The sequence below is a fragment of the Passer domesticus genome, chromosome 12 (genome assembly GCF_036417665.1).
Source record: "Passer domesticus isolate bPasDom1 chromosome 12, bPasDom1.hap1, whole genome shotgun sequence".
Classification (NCBI taxonomy): domain Eukaryota; kingdom Metazoa; phylum Chordata; class Aves; order Passeriformes; family Passeridae; genus Passer; species Passer domesticus.
In genome coordinates, this window is record NC_087485.1 from 10504395 (window position 1) to 10521791 (window position 17397).

A 17397-nucleotide genomic window follows, 5' to 3' on the forward strand; every position below is an offset into this window, starting at 1 on the left:
ATCAGTTCTGTAACTGCTGTTCAAGGGAGGGACCCCGTTACTATGTGTGAGCATTCTTTTGTGCATCAGTGGTGCTACATAAATAATACATCATAATGTTTGCTATTAAATTATTCACAGAGTCATAAGTCTCCCCTATTCAGAATTTCCTTTATATAGTTTAAATAGGTTAAAGAAGTTGTTATCAGAAATAATGTCTCAGTCTGTACCTACAGTGAAACCAGAAAATATTTAAAATATTTTTTCATTGTTTGAAAGTAATCTGTTTTGAAGAACTTCTGTGCTTCATTTTTGTATGAACACTCTTCTTCAAGTACAGCAGACAGAAACTGAAGATAACATCTAAATTTGATGTCAACTACCACATTTATGTGAAAACTTTTAAGGAGTCTGAAAGTAAAGATGCACTTCAAATACAGCTTAAAAAAATCTTCAAATAAAGCCACACTCTAAAAAGTAGTACAAATCCTTAGTTATGTTTATCAAATTACTTGTATCCAAACCATGATACTTGACCTAAGTTACTATCTGTGAGTTAAGTTCTGGAAGTATTTCCTTTATAATCTATGTCTAGCTTGAAACCTGATAGAAGATATGTTATTTGAGAGATGCTGTGTTTGACTGAAAATACTAGGAAATAAGTTGAAAAATGTCCACCAGTACATATGCCATAATTTTGCCTCCGGAATACTTTATGGGAGACTCTTAATCCTCATGTTTTCCAAGTCATGTATTTTTATGGTGAATGCACAGAGCCAGAACTTAAAGGGATCCATGAACGTTATATTCTGGACACTTTTCATTAGCTTACTTTCTTGAGAGTGTTGTAACTGCTATCTAGAACAGTCTGTATGAGTTGTTTTATTGCACAAATAATCCTGCAGGTGTTGTGCCATTCTTATTTTTAATCTTTGTATCAGCAGAGAAGGAATGTCAATACTGGAGTACTGGAGAAAAACCTGAACATTTCGGTGACCAGTAAGGTCATCTTAGTTCATCTTTGTAGCCTATTTCTTTGTATTTTGATATTATTAGCAGCTTTTTCATGTGTTTTGTAAGAAAACACGTGGCTGTCATCCTGCTACGTAACCAAGTAAAGACAGTGTTGAAATTCTTTAGGAGCTGTGTGGTGCCAAAAGAACTGGGCTCCTACCAATCTCTTTGTGTAGCACCATTTGATGTCAGCCTGCTGTTAGACTTCTGCCAACCTTTAGGAAAACATTCTTTATTTTGCTACATGTTTAAGAAGTTCTTGTGATTGAAATAACTGTAATTACCAAATACTGAAGCAGCCACAGTTAATCATTAGTCCACCATCAATCAGGAAGGGAGGTGCTGGTTATCCTGAGTCCTATATCCACAAAAAATCCAGTGACACTTTAAAGCTGATTTGCAGCTTCACTGCAGTTTCTGTCTAACACTGGAACCACATACACGAGCTGAGTTGACATGCAACACTCCTTGAGATGATTATTGTAATGTGGCTGCAATCAATGGGGTTTTTTCCATATTTAGTTGGAGTTTGTTTGGGGATTCTTTCAGGAATGTAGAAATCTGCCTTAAGGGACAAACTTAGCCTATGGATTATTAGACTAAACACATTTTAAGTACAAAATTTATCTACAATTAGCTTGACTGTTCATAATGAAAAGATGGCTGAAACCACAGCCTTGTGATTTGATGTCTGGTATGCACTGTGCAAGGTAAAACATTAATTCTAAATAAAATCATTTTGTAAGCAGGTATCTTCAAATTACTTAATTACTCATAGTACTTTCCAAAAATATCTTTGTAGCCGTCCCAGGCTGCATTTGTGAAACAGGTATTTGCATGTTTGTGGTTTTCTTTGTGTGTTTAGTTGATTTTTTAATGAAAGAAGCTTATTTGCTTGTCAGTTTTTAATTCCTTTGGCATTTTTTTGCTGCATTGTTACTCTGTATTTAAACCTATTAGCTGTGTTACTTAAATTAATTAGATGTATGTAGTACTGCACATTCATATTCTTCTCTGTTTGGGACTGTGTCTTGGACATTGGTGTATTTGTGGTTGAGAACAATTAACTGAAAAGCCTTTTGTTTATTTTGCCAGACAGAGGGCAGGTGACCTTGAGAAGTTTGGTACATATTTTGCATATTGATGTATGTAAAATATTTACATATTTTACATATTTGATACATGTTTTACTTGCTTGGTTTTCAGTTATGAATATGGATGGGTAAAAGTTTTTGAGCCATTAATCCAGTAAATAAAATAGTCAGGGCTCCTTAAGAGTAGTCATGGTATTGTATCCATGTCCTGCTCATATGGAAGCAAAGACAAGATGCAAGGGATGTGGTTTAATTAGACCTCAATTTTATTAGCTTAGCCATCTGGGATTTACTGGCATAAATTTGTACAGTGGAGGTCAAGATCCTTTCTTTAATCATTTCCTTCTGGTGTAAGTTGCTATCAGTGCCCCATTCCCACACAGCTGGTCCCCAGCCTGTTACTGGGACTCCACTCTACATGCTTTTAATCCAAATGATAAGAGGTCTGGAAGGGAGATTGTCTCTTTGGTGTAGTTCAGACATTAACCCCAAAGATAATCCTTAGCTTTTTTAAGAGTCACTTTCTCCTAACTTCGTTTTCCATTTCAAACTTTTAAAGGCAGCATGAAGATGAGGTTTAAAGGAAGGATAGAGTTCATGTTCCTTATTTCTGCAGTTGTGGTAGAAAGCATAGAGCTAGATTGGTTTGTCCATTAATTCATGTTATTGCCTCCAAAGGGATATTAGTTTTCTTTTTTTCTGACTTCTGTTCAGCTCTACTTCCATGTGTCCAGGTTCTGTAGCAATAATTTATTTTTTTTCTTTTGAGCACTAAAGAAAATACGCTTGAAAATACTACTTACCTCAGTACAAGTTTAGCCTTATACATTACTTTGAGGGAAGTATTTGTTTTAGTGAAAAATACTAGTTAATTTCTATTAAATCTGCATAACCCCTATTTTTAAGTAATATCCGAATACCTGGGCAGATGTTTAGGGAGCAGAAAATACCTGCCTCAGAAGGAGAAGCCTTCTCAGAAGGAATAGCCATTTTCTATTCTACTAGTTTGTGACTTCATTTCTAGAAAAATGATCCTTCGCAACAGCGTCTTCCTCAATTAACTGTGCCTTACCCACGAAATCTGAGAAGATCTCATTGTTCAACAGCAAGCTCTTTTTCATATACCTTGATGCAATGGACATTTCTTATGCATATTTTATTTGAATAAATAAAGAAATTGTGATCAATGTAATGCACTAATAAGGAATTAATTGCACATGCTTTCTCTAGCTCTTACAATTGCAAGAATTGAAATGATCCAAATTAAAAAAAAAATTCACATCTGAATTTGAATAATTTGCTCCATAATATTAATATCTAAAACCTGTTTTAATCAAATGCTGTTTCATTCACTATTGAAAAAATAGTTAATGTTGACTGTCAGAAGCTATGGAGTTTACATCTGTACATCATAAATTTCACTATCATCTGCTCCTTTTTCTACTTAAAAAGAAAAAAAAAAAGCCCCCTGCTTAAAAAAGAAAGGAAAAAAAGGGGCCTTTGAAGGCATCAGACCCTTTTGTTTGATGTGTGGAACAAGATTAATAAAAACGTGCCACTACATTAGCTTTTAAATAGCTAGCATGAGACAGTGCTGCTGTCTATACTCACCACAACTTTAATTTATGTAGATAACATGTTTTGGACACATGATAGTTTTAGCTTTGAGTTAGGCCTGTTTCTTGGGGAAGATCTCAGATTTGTGACTGTGTTTATCTTTTATGCAAGGACAATTAACTGGGTAATGCCAAAACACAATAGCATTTGATATTTTGAAGAATAAAAGGAAAAACCATCTGTATCCAGCTGGTTTACAGATGTGTAAACTTTGTAATCCATTCTCTTGCTCCAGCATGGCATTGTGACTGTATGTCTAAAATTTATAAATATTGGAAGAGAAAATGCCTTTTTAAATGTTAAGGATTTTTTTGATGTATAATAATTTATATCAATACAAATCATTATCAAATCTTGTAGTTGTAATCTTAGAATTGTAAGAATATCTACATAAATATTAAATTATTTTCATGCAGTTGACACACCTGTAACATGTTTGAGTACAAGCCTTCAGTTGTTACAAGTTGCTAAAACCCTTTTATTACCAGAATTTAATATGTTTAAACTATAAGAGAGAATTTTTAAAAATGGTATTCTACTGGCACCAAATATTTCAGATGGTGAAAAAGTGAATGGAGAACAAATAATCTCTTTAAGTACGAGATGCAAGTTTTTTCTGTCATGTCCTGTTTTATACAATAATCAAAGATGTTGATGTATTGTTTAAAGCTGCTGTATCTTCATGTTTATTCACCTACATTCTGTAATGTCAATTATAGAAGAAATTAATTTGTGCATTAAACACTAAATCTCCTACATTTTTGTAATCAGCTTTTGTAGAAAGCTGATTTGCAAAACAAGTTCAACTTTTCAAAAGCTGATGATATAGTTATTTTTAAATTTGAAGACTAAATGTTTGGGACAGTGTGGAAATTATGAAGGTCTGTAAACAACTGGTTGAGAAAAGTAGTTCTGTTTCAGCAATGGAATGGAAATTTCTCCAGTTTCAAGAGATAGTTGGAATTTGGTCAGTACATTTCTCTACTCTCATCACATAAGCCACTGTAAATGGAAAAAAATGTGCACAGTTTTTGATTTTGAATTAATACTGAGTACATGAAAATGAACCACATATTACACATCTCTCAAGCTGCTCCAAATGAGGAAGGATTTTTAGTCTTAAATTTAGGGCTTTTTTTTAGAGGAGTCTAGGAGGTCATCCCAGGCAGATTTTGAAGAATTAACTGGGTTGTCTGGTCATTGAAAGAGACTCCTGATGATTTAAAGAGAGAGGTTTGACTTAAATATACTGGTTTACCAAAAAAGGGGGTACCAAACCACCCTCATTTTATCAGTCCTTGATGAAGTTAGGGAGGTTTGGCTGTTTTGTTCTCAGTGATTCAGTTTTAACTTGTGTTCTTACGTTCATGGAAATTATTTCAAAGGGCAACTGTAATGATTTTCTTTATAAAAAGAACAGTTTTATGAAAATATCACCAGAACATGCAATTGCATGGTGGATTCTCTGTAGGTTTTGATTATACAGCTCTTGCCTTCTTTTCCCATATGTGTTTGGAGAACTGCATGTGCATATGGAGGTGATGTGATTGGCAGCTTGGAAATGGGAGAGTTCCTGTAAGCAGGGGAATCCTAACTGCAGCAGAGCTCTGTAAAGGGTCCTAGCCTTATGAGCTGGAAGCACCAGGTATCCCTGTAAGCTCTTACTGCTCTTACCTTAGCATTCTAAATCACACTTGTGCCATCAGATTTTTGTGCCATTTCTTTTTCCCCCATGTTGTTTCATTTCTGCCTTTTGCTGTGCTTTGCCTTCCTCTCCTCTTTGGTGTAACACCTCTACCCTTTCTGCCAAAGCAGCTCTTCTGTTAGCAGCTCAACTCTAGTTTTTCATAGGTCAGCTATGTAAATTCCAGGGGAGACAGGTTTCACATTACTGTTTGGGTTCTTAAATAGCAAGCAATAAGTAAACTGTTCCATTTTAAAGCATATGCAACTTTCTGGTAATTTACAACAAACGTGAGTGTTTTTGCCTTTTTCTTGGCAGCAGCCTAATGGAAACGGGCTTAGGACTCAGACTGCAATTTGAATACATTGTTTCTAATATTCACAGTGAAAGGTGCATTTTGGAGAAGGATGAGTGTTTTCTGTGGCTCTTTTTTGTTATAAGAGAATGAATCAAATGGTTTTCCTATTCAAATAATTTGAATCTTTGAGATGTGTCTACTAAATGTGAATAACTGTAAAATGCAAAATTTCTAGTTTACATGGCACATAACTTACTTACCTATTACAACTACTTTGTAGAAAATAGTGTATTGAAAAAACTGGAGCTAACTTTATTCTGTCTGCAGTCATTAAGCACGATCTATACATACATGTATTTAGCATAAATTTTCATACACTCATTTTATTAAACAGAAGTTTGGGTTCTGTGCTCTGTTGTTTGAAGTCATACTTTGGATATTATTTACATTGAAATTCTTAATTAATGAGGCTTTACTAAAGCACTTGTGGAATGTAGCCGCTATAGTATTAACTAATATTCTGAAAATAGAGGTTCTATCAGCATTCTTTATTTAATATTAAAATTGGTTAAATGTGCCTTAATGTTACCCATTGAAATAAATGAAAACTTAAAAGAAATCAGAAGTCCCTTTTTAAAGTGCTACTAGTAGGAAAACACAACTGAGTGTACTAGGATTATGGAACAATTACATATCTACAATTAAGGGTTAACAGAGCTGTGGCAAGCTCTGTGATTACCATAACTGTGGTCAACATTCATTTCTGCTCGCTGCTGCGGTGTTTTTTGGTCAGCATGTCTAACCACCATAACCACAGCAAAATCTTTTAATTGCTGAACAGATGTATTTCTTGGTCGTTTTCATCATGACTGAACTGGGGCTTTAATGTTGATGAGAGCACCAGGAGTGCCACCTTCCCCCAGCCATGCCTTCAGTTGCTTGGATCAAGAGTGTCTCCTGTTGACCACATTGAGAATATATACACTAAATACTGCCAGGGAGACAGACCACGGCTGGAATATGCTGTGTTGTAACACACACAGATATCATATAGACAACCCAGGACTGTGTGATTTATTCTGTTTTTATCTGGATATTCCTTCCTTTTCATAGAGCCTAAAAACCAACTATGATGCTTCGTTAGCAAAAGGTGATGAACTGAATGAACAGCAGTTAAAATAGTTCCATCCTCAAAACAAATTGCAATCAGCTATTTCAAACAGAGGGACAGAGGAGGTGAGGCTGTGGGCAAGAGCTAGAATCTTTTACTTTAGGTAGTGCATACAGATAAGGGAAAAAGAAATGTTGGGATACATTTCAATGGAGGAGATGTGAATAGACCTTTCAAACATATTTAGAAGACTGACCTGGTACTATATCTATTTTTATCCTGTTCAAAAGTAAAACTTCTGACCAAAATGCTGTTTGTATTTTATAGAACTGTGAACCACACCTGATCCAAACCACCAGTGTTTGCAGAATATTTGAAGTTAAAGCATAAGTCATCATGTCAATTCTGGTACTAAAAAAGTGGTTTGTTAATAGAAAAAAACCATAATATTCAGTTTATTGATCATATATTGCTAGTTTTTAATATTCTTTGAACCTGATTTAATTCGGTTACAGTGTTACATCTTACGCAGCAGTTCAAATCAGTCACTTCTATTTCTTTGTCCAGTCTGAGAGACTTCTGTCATCACTAAAAAGTTGTCCAGATACAGGACTAAACATCAGATGGGGAATAGTTTCTTCCCCATTTTCTTCAATGTATAAGGAATAAAAATGTGAAAACCTACTTGATTTTTCTTGCACTTTGTAGCAACGTACATTTAGTTTTACCACCTGCTTTACCTATTGCAAATAAATGTATTTTTCATTAACCAAGTTTACCTCATAGATATTTTCACTAAATGTTTTGTGTTGTAATGCATGGAGAGTAGATATTCTCTGTTTAAGTATCTCATGTGTTTAAACCAGAGCCTGCTGTAGTGAGTGTTTTGGAAGCAAGGGTGTGTTTTTTCTATAATGTCACTAAAAATATTTTCTATGCAAAAGCCATGCCCTAGCTAATAATGATACTCACTTACTAAAAGGGAATTTAAAAGTATAACATTCCAGGTTTTTATATTGTTTTGTGTAAGATGGAATGTGATTAGATACTGTTGATCAACTGCAACATGCTACTCTCACCTTCATCTAAACAGCATGGAAAAGACTTTGGGCCTAAAGTAAATCCATGTGGATTTATCTTATAAAGCTTCTAAGAGACAGTTGTATTAAAAGAAGAAATAGTAGCCTGGACACTGCCTAAAAATTATTTGCTATTTCTGTTCACACATTCATTGTAATTTCATTTTGTTCTGTGCATTACTTTGAAATGTCTCTCTTCGTTTTAATTACAGGAAGGAATAAACAATCCAGAAAAAGAGAATGAACTCTTGAACAAAAACTATGATAAGCTGTGTTAGGTAAGTTAGGGTTTCTGCATACAGTCTGGTCCTTTTTTAATAGATCTTAATATACTGTGTGCTGTAATGTGTCTATATATATTTTGTGCTTTTGCACTCGTGTAACTCTGTTCAGGCTGCTGTTCATCATATGACTGTATATGGAAACTCTCAGGTGCTCTGCTGTATTTCATTGGCTCTCTGAAAAAAACCTAACAGCTTAAAACTTTTTTTTTTTTTTACTTAGGAATTGCAACAGTTATATAAGCACAAAATTTAGAGTTTTGTATGCAGAAGTTGGTCACTTGTCTCTCACTTAAGTTAATTGCTGGAGACTTCTCCAAAATTTGATCATGTCATAAATATTTCTGATGATGTTTTTGTTTATTCTCAATCATTTATTCAGAGAAATAATTCTTACTACTAAATCAACTTAACAATCTTGTCTTGAAATTTTCTGTTCTACTTAAAAACATAATGGGATGACTTAAAAGATATTTAACAAGAGAAATTGAAAATAAGTTTCCATTATATTAATCTATACTATGGTGTTTCTTTCATTAAAATGATCTGTCTTTTCATATACTCTCATTTAAACATTGATTCATCTTTCTCATTCCATGTTATTGTATAGGTATCAATAAATCAGAAAGAGAAGGATTATATAGCCACCATTTAATGGCCAGCTTTTCTGGTTGCCTCTTTGAACAATGCAACTTTACTAGAGCTTACCTGGGCTAGCCGTAGATGGGCCAGTGTCCACAGGTGCCACTTTATTAATAATTTTTTTTTAAATTTTTAAATGGAGGCAAAGGTGCATAAACCCATTCTTTGCTAAAGTTATTTTTGGGAAATTTGTTTGATGTTGATGGGAATTTTGTCAAAGCCAAGACTGCAGAACTGGATCTGAAAAGTTTGCAAAGAACAAGTATGAATTTGTCAGTTGACTCTTATTATTTAGTCAATATCCAAGAAAACAATTCGTTTGTATAAAAGGTTTGGAGGAATTGTTTTCATATGACCTTGTAATGCAAATCTAGCAATGTTTAAACTCCCTCCAAAGGAAATGGTGCCAGATGTGGTTGACCATTATAGTTACACAGATGGCTCCAACTCCAGTGAAATACAGTAAATATGAAAGAAATTCCACATGAATTCAAGTAAATGTAATCTTAAAATTTGAAAGAAGAAAGCAACACACGTGGACTCAATTCAAACTGACATAAACATTAGCATTATATGGGCTCAGATAAAACCTGTCTTCTAAAATGTTCTTCATTTAAACATCTAAATTCTTAACTACCATAATAATAATGCCTAATGATTTTTCTGCCAGTACAGTCTTCTAAAAAACTGAACTAATACCTGGCTGCATCCTTATGGGAAGTAATTGTACCGAAAGCTGATGAACTCACATTTAACTGGGTGTTACAGTCATTCAAACTTGAACACATTTTCAAAAGTGTGGAAACTGACAGCCTTTCTTTTCTTTTGAAGAGAGTTTTTTCCTTATGGAAGCCAATCAAACTCTAAGCAATTAGAGAACACACTCTCTTCTGCACCTTTGCAATACTGTGGAATGGTAGTGGATTCAGTGCATTATATTACCTATATATTACCTTCAGAATTATAGGAGTGTGATGCATGTATTACTGCAGGATGTAGAAGCTCTGCTTTAGTTCATGCATGCTGTGAAAACAGTCACACCATAAAATGCTCTATGCCTAGACAACTGTGTACATAGGTTAGATATAGTATGAGAAAAACACAAAATACAGGGATATAGAACTTTTTAATGAGTAATACATGTCAGGAATATAAACCCTATATACTGTAGGGTTTGCAATTCATGCTATAATATTTTATTTCTGTAATCTTAAAGTCATTCTTCAAATATATGAGATAAAAATGCACTCACAGGTACTCAGAACTCTCAGCATGTAGAGTCTGTGAACCTATGTGGGCTGTCCCTTCTGCAGCACTTCTCTCTTTTTGTGATCAAGGCTTGTTACATATTTACATATATATCTTGGAGAGATAGGTGGATAAATAAATGGATATCAGAGGATTTCAAATGCATTGATGTATGTAATATATACATTTTTTTGGCTGATGAGCTTCACCAGAGTTGAGGAACTGACTTTGTTTTTTACAAAACCCTACAGTTTTGTAGGGTTTTTTTTGATTTTTCACAGAGAAAAAAAGTGAATAAACTGGTTTGTGCTTGGTGAAGATTGACATTTTTTCAGTAAATAAGAATACAAATATAGTAATATGAAGACTATACCACTCACTGTCTAATTTATATGAAAACTTATTGCATAGCTTTGTCTTTTTGCCTACTGAGAATTACACTGTAAATTATATGATGTACTTAATTTAGTTTTAATCTGAGTAACACTTTTTGTTGTGGTTTCAGCAGTCCTAGTTCTGTGTCCATGCAATCCTTATTGCACATAGATTGGTAGTTTACAAGTAAATAATGTGTTACAGGCAAAGAAGTTATTCTAATTTCTTGGCTCTCCTCTTTTTTTTTCTTTAAAGTAGGAGAACGATTACTTTAAATGTGCTTCTTAATCAGTATCAGAATTGTTGTTTTACAGTATGAGAAAACTGTTGTCACTTTGTGGTCAACATTTTTCTTTGAACAGGCAACTGACTTTATGCTCTGCATGTTTCACAGATTTAAAAGAAATCAGGTGGATGATCCCAGTTCTCTACATTAAGAGGTTTTGTATGCGGAAAGAATGGTTTTGTTAGTTGTCAGTTGCTGAGGTTTAGAGTTGTGGATTATTCTGGGATATGCATCTGAATTCCTTTTCTAGTCCCACAAATGTTGCATGCTGCCAACTTTTTGACTTTGGATCTCTAAATTAAGGCCAGTTCCTTTGCTCATCCCACAAACTCTTTCATGTTTTTTAACCGCAGCCTGAGAAAGGCGCCTTGGTTTCAACAGCAGCAGACCAGCATGTGTTTACTTAATTCCTAAGACATGATGACAGTGGTCTCTGTGCCACTAAAAGCTTTTTTCTTTATTATTTTCTGTTGAAGTTGATTTCTAAAAGTTTTTCACATGCCATGTGTTTTATTACAGTGTCTTCTGTATGACCCATGAGCAGCAATGGAAATCAAAGGAACAGCAAATGAAACTGCAAATTGCTAAACTAGAGATGGCTATCAAATCTGATTTAGCAGACAAAAATGCAATCCTTGACAAGATCAAAGTAGAAAGAGGTATTTTTCTGAAAAAATCTAATATTTTCTCAAGATGTGAGGTCATACCTATGTTGAAGTTCAGGAATATTGCCCAGAAAAGTGTAGTTTCTATTGCTGGTGATTTCAAAGCTGCCTTTTAAGTGAACATTTGTACAATATGGTAAGGTTATGACTAGCTATTAAGTACAAAAATTCACCAAATACAGATTATATGCTGAATGAGGCTCATATTTTTTCAGCTGCTGGTTAATACTTACTCTTTATTCAGTGTTTCTTCTCTCCTCTACACTGAAAGCTCTTACAGAAAAGAGGCCCATCTGACATCCCTCAAATTATAAGCCACTATTCTATTTACTGTACTAAGTTACATGAAGCCTTTACGGGCCCTTGGCCTTGTTTAATTGTCTTTCAACTTCATTAATTCAGAATTTTTTAATATTTTCAGTATACACTGATTTTTATTTACAACTATGTATAATCTACTAACAATATTATTTAATATGTGGTTTTCCTGTGCTGTAGGGCAACTTCTCAGTGAATATTTATGACTTTGCAATCTCTTTTTGTATCTCAGCACTCTGTTATATACTGTGGCAATATATAAAGTTTAGGCCAGAAGTAACCTAAATATTTTTAGACTTGATCCTTCAAATGTTTATTTTTTAAAAAGTCTATTTCTGTGAACAATCTAATGGAATGAAGTGGACCAACTTGTTGTGAATAATTCTTCTTATGAATATGGCTTCAGTTCACCTTGTGCTTACTATTAAGATTCTGAGTAGCTTCATTGACATCTAGTACTAAATTGAACATTTAAACATTTTCTTTGACCACAGCAAGTGTTTGCAAAATTTGTCTTAAGTGATACTAATATAAATAAGGATACCTTAAGCTACGTTAATATCAAGGTACAACATACTGGCAGTTGTTACCAATACCTTGATTATGTAATGCTAAATTTAAAATTATATTCAGAGCATGAAAATATCATGGGCTGTACTATTATTTGGTTAAGCTAAATTTGGAAAATTAGGCAATGCTTTCCATCTTCTGTCCTTCCTATGGGCCCAATGTTTAAGTGACAATCTTTGCCTTCCCCAGATTGGCACTTCATAGCTTCTTGGCACTTCATAGCTACTTGTAGTACCACCAGGGTACTTCCCTTTCAATTGCTGTTTAGTTGCAGCAGTTTGCATAGATGTTCTAACACCCTTCAAGCCCTGTGTGTCTAGGATTTGATTACAGCTTTTCATCATTGCTATGCAGAAGTATTCCCAGGATCACAGAATTGCTCCGGTCAGAAGGGGTCACGGGGGAATTATCTCGCAGAATTGTAGAACATACTGAGTTGGAAGGTACCCACAAGGATCACCAAAGAATAGCTTCTGGCCCTGCACATTTTGCTCCTGTTTGGATGGAGTTTATTTTGCCTTCCCTCTAAAAATTACTAGTATGTAGCAGAGGGAAATAATGAATAAATGGGATGACTTTAGCATATAGCTAAATAGGTATTGTGAACAAGTGGTTTGGCCACTTAAACACTATCAAAGGTTTAGGCAAAAGCAGGGTTTAATATGACTTTGTGAAAACATGACTTTGCTGAGTTTGTTGGCAAAACTTATTACACAGATTAAAGCATACAAAGGAAGATTAAACTAGAAACAATTTGGAATTACTTATACTGAAGTCTGGAATGAAAAGGGGGTAAGTGTGCCATGATATGGATACAAATATAAGGGTGCAAAAGCGTTTACCAGCACTTAATCACTGAGTATTTTAACATTTAAATGTTTACCAAACAATTCCATAGAATTCACTGCAGTTATAACAATGACTTGGATGTAGGTATGAGATAGTAACATTCATACCATAATCAGGTAAAGTGATGTGTGCACCTATTTGTGTGTGTGTACAGGTACCCATCAACCTAAGAGGTATCTACCATTAATTCGGTGAATAAATCACATGAAATCCATTTGTGTTTCCCAACAAACCCCAAGGGTTTAGATCTCAAAGACTTTGGAAATGTGTGGGTGGGGATCAACCCAGGCTTTGCTGTCTGCCATGTCCTTCCAGTGTGGCAGATCTGAGGGTGGGTGAGCCCTGGGAGGTGCCCATGCACAGGGAGGTGCTGGCGCTGCTGCAGCTCTCCAGGAGTGCCCAACGGGGCCTCGCTTCTGTGGGGTTTAACACAATTGACTTCACTAAGTCATCACTAAGTTTCCATCCTGGACACAACCCTGCAATGTTGTATCCATTGATGAGGTTTTATTGTACATAATCGTATTCAAAGGGAACCAAGGGAGTAAGGTTACCTCAGAGTAAGTTATGTACTAAAGATATTTTACCTTAGAGAATGTTTCTGCTGTGTGACAAGGCTGATTCTTTTTTATATGATATTATTTTGCTTTGAAACAGAAAATATTGTATAATTTAGTTGTAAAATTGCTAACTGAATAAGATAGTAGTGGAGCAGGTTTTTTGGTTTTGTTTTTTTTTTTTAAAACTGAGTCGTGTAGAACTGAAAGAGCTGAAATATAAATGAATCGGGAAGTCTAAGAAGTTGTATATATGTTGACAGGTACCAAGTGATTATAATACTTATGTTTTCACAAATATACATAGTTAGAGAATTTCTTTTTACTGTATTAATTATTTGTTACTGGAGTTGACATCTTCTCATTGTTTCCTGTGCTGCATAAGCAATACCATTGTTTAAAGACTTTGCGTAATGAATATGGGCCATAACTCTTCAAGTTTTGAACTTTAGTAAGTTTTACTATTCAAGGGGTGTTATAAAGATTGTAAGTTTATTTTTTTATGTAGCATATGGGACAGGAGGTTAAACAAGAAAGGCTATCAGATGATAAGGTGGAGATGGCTGAAGAAATTGAACAGGAGACAGAAGAGCTCTCACATCTGTCAGAGGAGCAGTTAGCTGACCAAACATCAATTACTTCTGGAAATGAGAGAGAAATAACTGAAGAATTTGAACCAGAAGGTGGAATTCATCTTTATGAATAAGTAACTGTATTTTGTTAATAAATCTATGTCTCTTTCCATTTTCTTAAGCATTTCTTACTAGCAGTGGGAGCTGCCTCGTTATGAGAAGCTCCATGACAGAAATTATATTCTGGTGTACTTTATAGCTGAAGCTGGGTAGTGGATATGGTGGTGTTATTTTCTTCCCAAATGGAAACTGTATCATAATTGAATGCAAAAATCTGGTATCTGACCTAGATTCATAAAATATTAAGGGAAACCTGGCTTCTATTTTAAATGTCTTTATATTCTCCCTTAGAACTATGCTGTTCTAAAGACCATTTTAATGAATATGCTCCTTTTGTCTGCAGATAACAGCCAATGCTGCTATTGGAAATCCTTTCAGACAGGGAGAGGGGTAGTATGTCTTATCATATTTGTGACTTAAAGTTGTTAGAGGCAGATTTATTTAAAGATTATAAAAGGCAGGTCATTCTGTTCCACCTCTGAGCTTAAACTGTTTATGATTGAAATAAACCAAGTCCGTGATACCAAGTTTACAGTAAAAGCACAAACAGAATGCTAAAATTTCATGTTCATTTGTTTGCAGCTTCCCCCTAAGAATACATTAAAAAAATTGGAAAAAATATAATGTTGAATCCCTGTTGTGTTTATACGTAATTTGCTTCAGAGAAGAAAAACTCAAAATGCTCTGAAATAATCCACCTGCATGCAGAACTATTTTTTTTATTTAAAAAAGGGATAAATTATTCTTTATGTGTGCATGGTGTTAAACATGGTCAGAGGAAATCCACAAATTCAGGCCATATTTCTGTATAAAGCTAACAGTTGTTCATACCTCAATTCATCACAGGACTTTTATCATTCCAGTCCTCAACTTTCATCTGGGAAGCACTACTACTTTGTTTTTACAAACCAGAAAAAAATACAGTTTAGGTGACTATAAAGGTTATTGATTTGCAGGGTTAATCTTCTGCAAGGAAGAGAAGATTTGCCTGGCACATATTCTTCATTTGTTAGTAAAGGACCTGTATTGCTCTCAGGTTCCTCAGCAAAACTCAGATGGACTACAGTAAAGGGGTTTAGCCACATTGATTCTTCCAGTGTTTTCCAGATCAAGGTGATAGTGCTTTTGAAGCAATAAAATCTGACAGAAATAACTGTATTATTTCAGGTCCATTATCCAGTAATATTAAACAGCTGAGTCAGAATGTTTATGGCAATTATTTGGCCAGACTAAAAAAATATTTTAAACCTAATGCAGTCTAAGAGTAGCTTTGCTATATCTAACATCAGTTTTCAGTTAAGTTATGTATGTATGGTATCAAATCACTTCAGTGTACTTCTTTTTCTATTATCATTTGTGGGCAAGTGCACTAATCATGTTCTCTTGACTTATTCTTAAAATCAGCAATTAATTACCACAAAGACATATATAAAAAAATAAGACAACATTAATACAAATTTGGAAAATTTTCTTTGAACAGTATTTCAGTAGGATAGATTTTAAAAAGAAAAAAAAAAACCTCTATTTTTTGATCTAACCTTGAGTGAACAATGTTAAAAAATATAAAACTAGTAAGTAAAATTAATGACAGTGCTTCTAACAGTTAATATTTCTCTGATCTGTCTCAGCCTTCTTTTAAAGGACCAGGGCTGTACTGTTAGATCCTATCAGACTTCATGGCTTTTAATGTTCTGCAGTGTGATATCCTAGAGGTAGCTGGATTTTTTTTTTAAATGCTCTTTTCAAGGCTGTGAAACATCCTGCAAAGCAACTAGCAACAAGAAGCAATTCTTTATATGAGAAATATAGCTGTTATTTTTTAAGCTGTAGAAGAGGTTTAGAAATGCTATCACTCATATATTCTTCAGAAAGATGCAGAAGGTACTTTTGAAGATGGAATTGCATTGTTTATATGTATATTGTTAAAAACAATGTCACCTGTAATTTTGAGAACTAAAATTAGAGCTACTCATCTCTATTAAGTCAAAATATAATACATTTTTTTCTGTAATTTTCTAGTCATCATGTATTTTATCACAATTATTTAAGAGCACTTCTGTGAGAACTTTGTGTGCAGATTCATTTCAGGTTAATCAATTTCTACCTTTCTCCATTGATCTGTTCTTGTGGTAACAAAAATGCATGTTCATGAAAGGTAGATGAAACAATAAAACCTCTGAACTATTAAGACAGCAGCGTATTTGATACAGATTGGATTTTAGAAGTATGCATTGGTTGATATAAATTATTGGGTTAATTATGGAATACAGCATGTCAAAATTGTTACTGAATTTGTATTTTTTTAAGATTAAAAATCACTGCCTTTTATCTTTTGAGATAAATATCCTGCTGGTAATCAAACACTGTAAATAAAACTTGTGATTTTTGGAGATCGTTATGCTAATTATCCCCTAGATCTGAGTTGTATGCCAAACTGTTTAAGCCATTTAAGATCATACTGAGGTTTTTTTGCATGTTGCAAATTAGACAGTTCATGGTTATTTCTTAGATATGTTGATCACAAAGGGTATCTAACAGATTTTCCAGTACTTAACTGTACCACTTGCTTCTTTCTCTTTTCTTCTTGTCTATGATGTATGATTAATCATAGATTACTTCATTTTGTTTCATTTCATTTACAACATTTATGAGCTTCACTTTGTCGGTATGAAATGCTTGTCCCCTTCTTTCCTTTCCAAAGTGGCATAATTAGTGTTAGCATCTTTTTTAACAGGCTACATAAAGTTTAGTGGCTGGATTAAATCAAGTCATTAACATAATGTGCTATACAATTTGCCCCTATCTCTTTTCGTTTCCAGTACATCAAAGTGCCACAGAGTGCCAGTGTAATTGGGCCTTGCTAGCTTGTCAGGTTCAGTCAGGCTGATGGCTGCTGCTTTTACTAAAAAGCTTCCAGGCATGATAATTAATAGAGAAAAGAAGTCTGAGAAATGTAAAAGTTTGGACAGTTCTCTATGAATATTTCATACATTTGAATAATCAGAAGTTAACATTATCAATTTGATGTATAATACATT

At 34.2% G+C, this 17397-nt stretch overlaps 1 long non-coding RNA gene across 14 annotated transcripts in view; it reads left to right on the forward strand.

Annotated features, from left to right (window-relative positions):
• LOC135279751 (uncharacterized) overlaps positions 1–17397 on the forward strand; it is a 45652-nt gene that overhangs the window by 9885 nt on the left and 18370 nt on the right. For 3 of the 14 annotated variants that reach the window (XR_010346946.1, XR_010346947.1, XR_010346941.1), the window contains exons 6-7: positions 8093–8154; positions 11228–11367. This is a non-coding gene — a long non-coding RNA (uncharacterized LOC135279751). Of the gene's footprint in view, positions 1–1742; positions 5358–6799; positions 6923–7124; positions 7144–8088; positions 8155–11227; positions 11368–14175; positions 14374–17397 lie in introns of those variants that run through there. The other 11 variants (XR_010346944.1, XR_010346945.1, XR_010346951.1 and 8 more) reach the window with 10 other exon arrangements.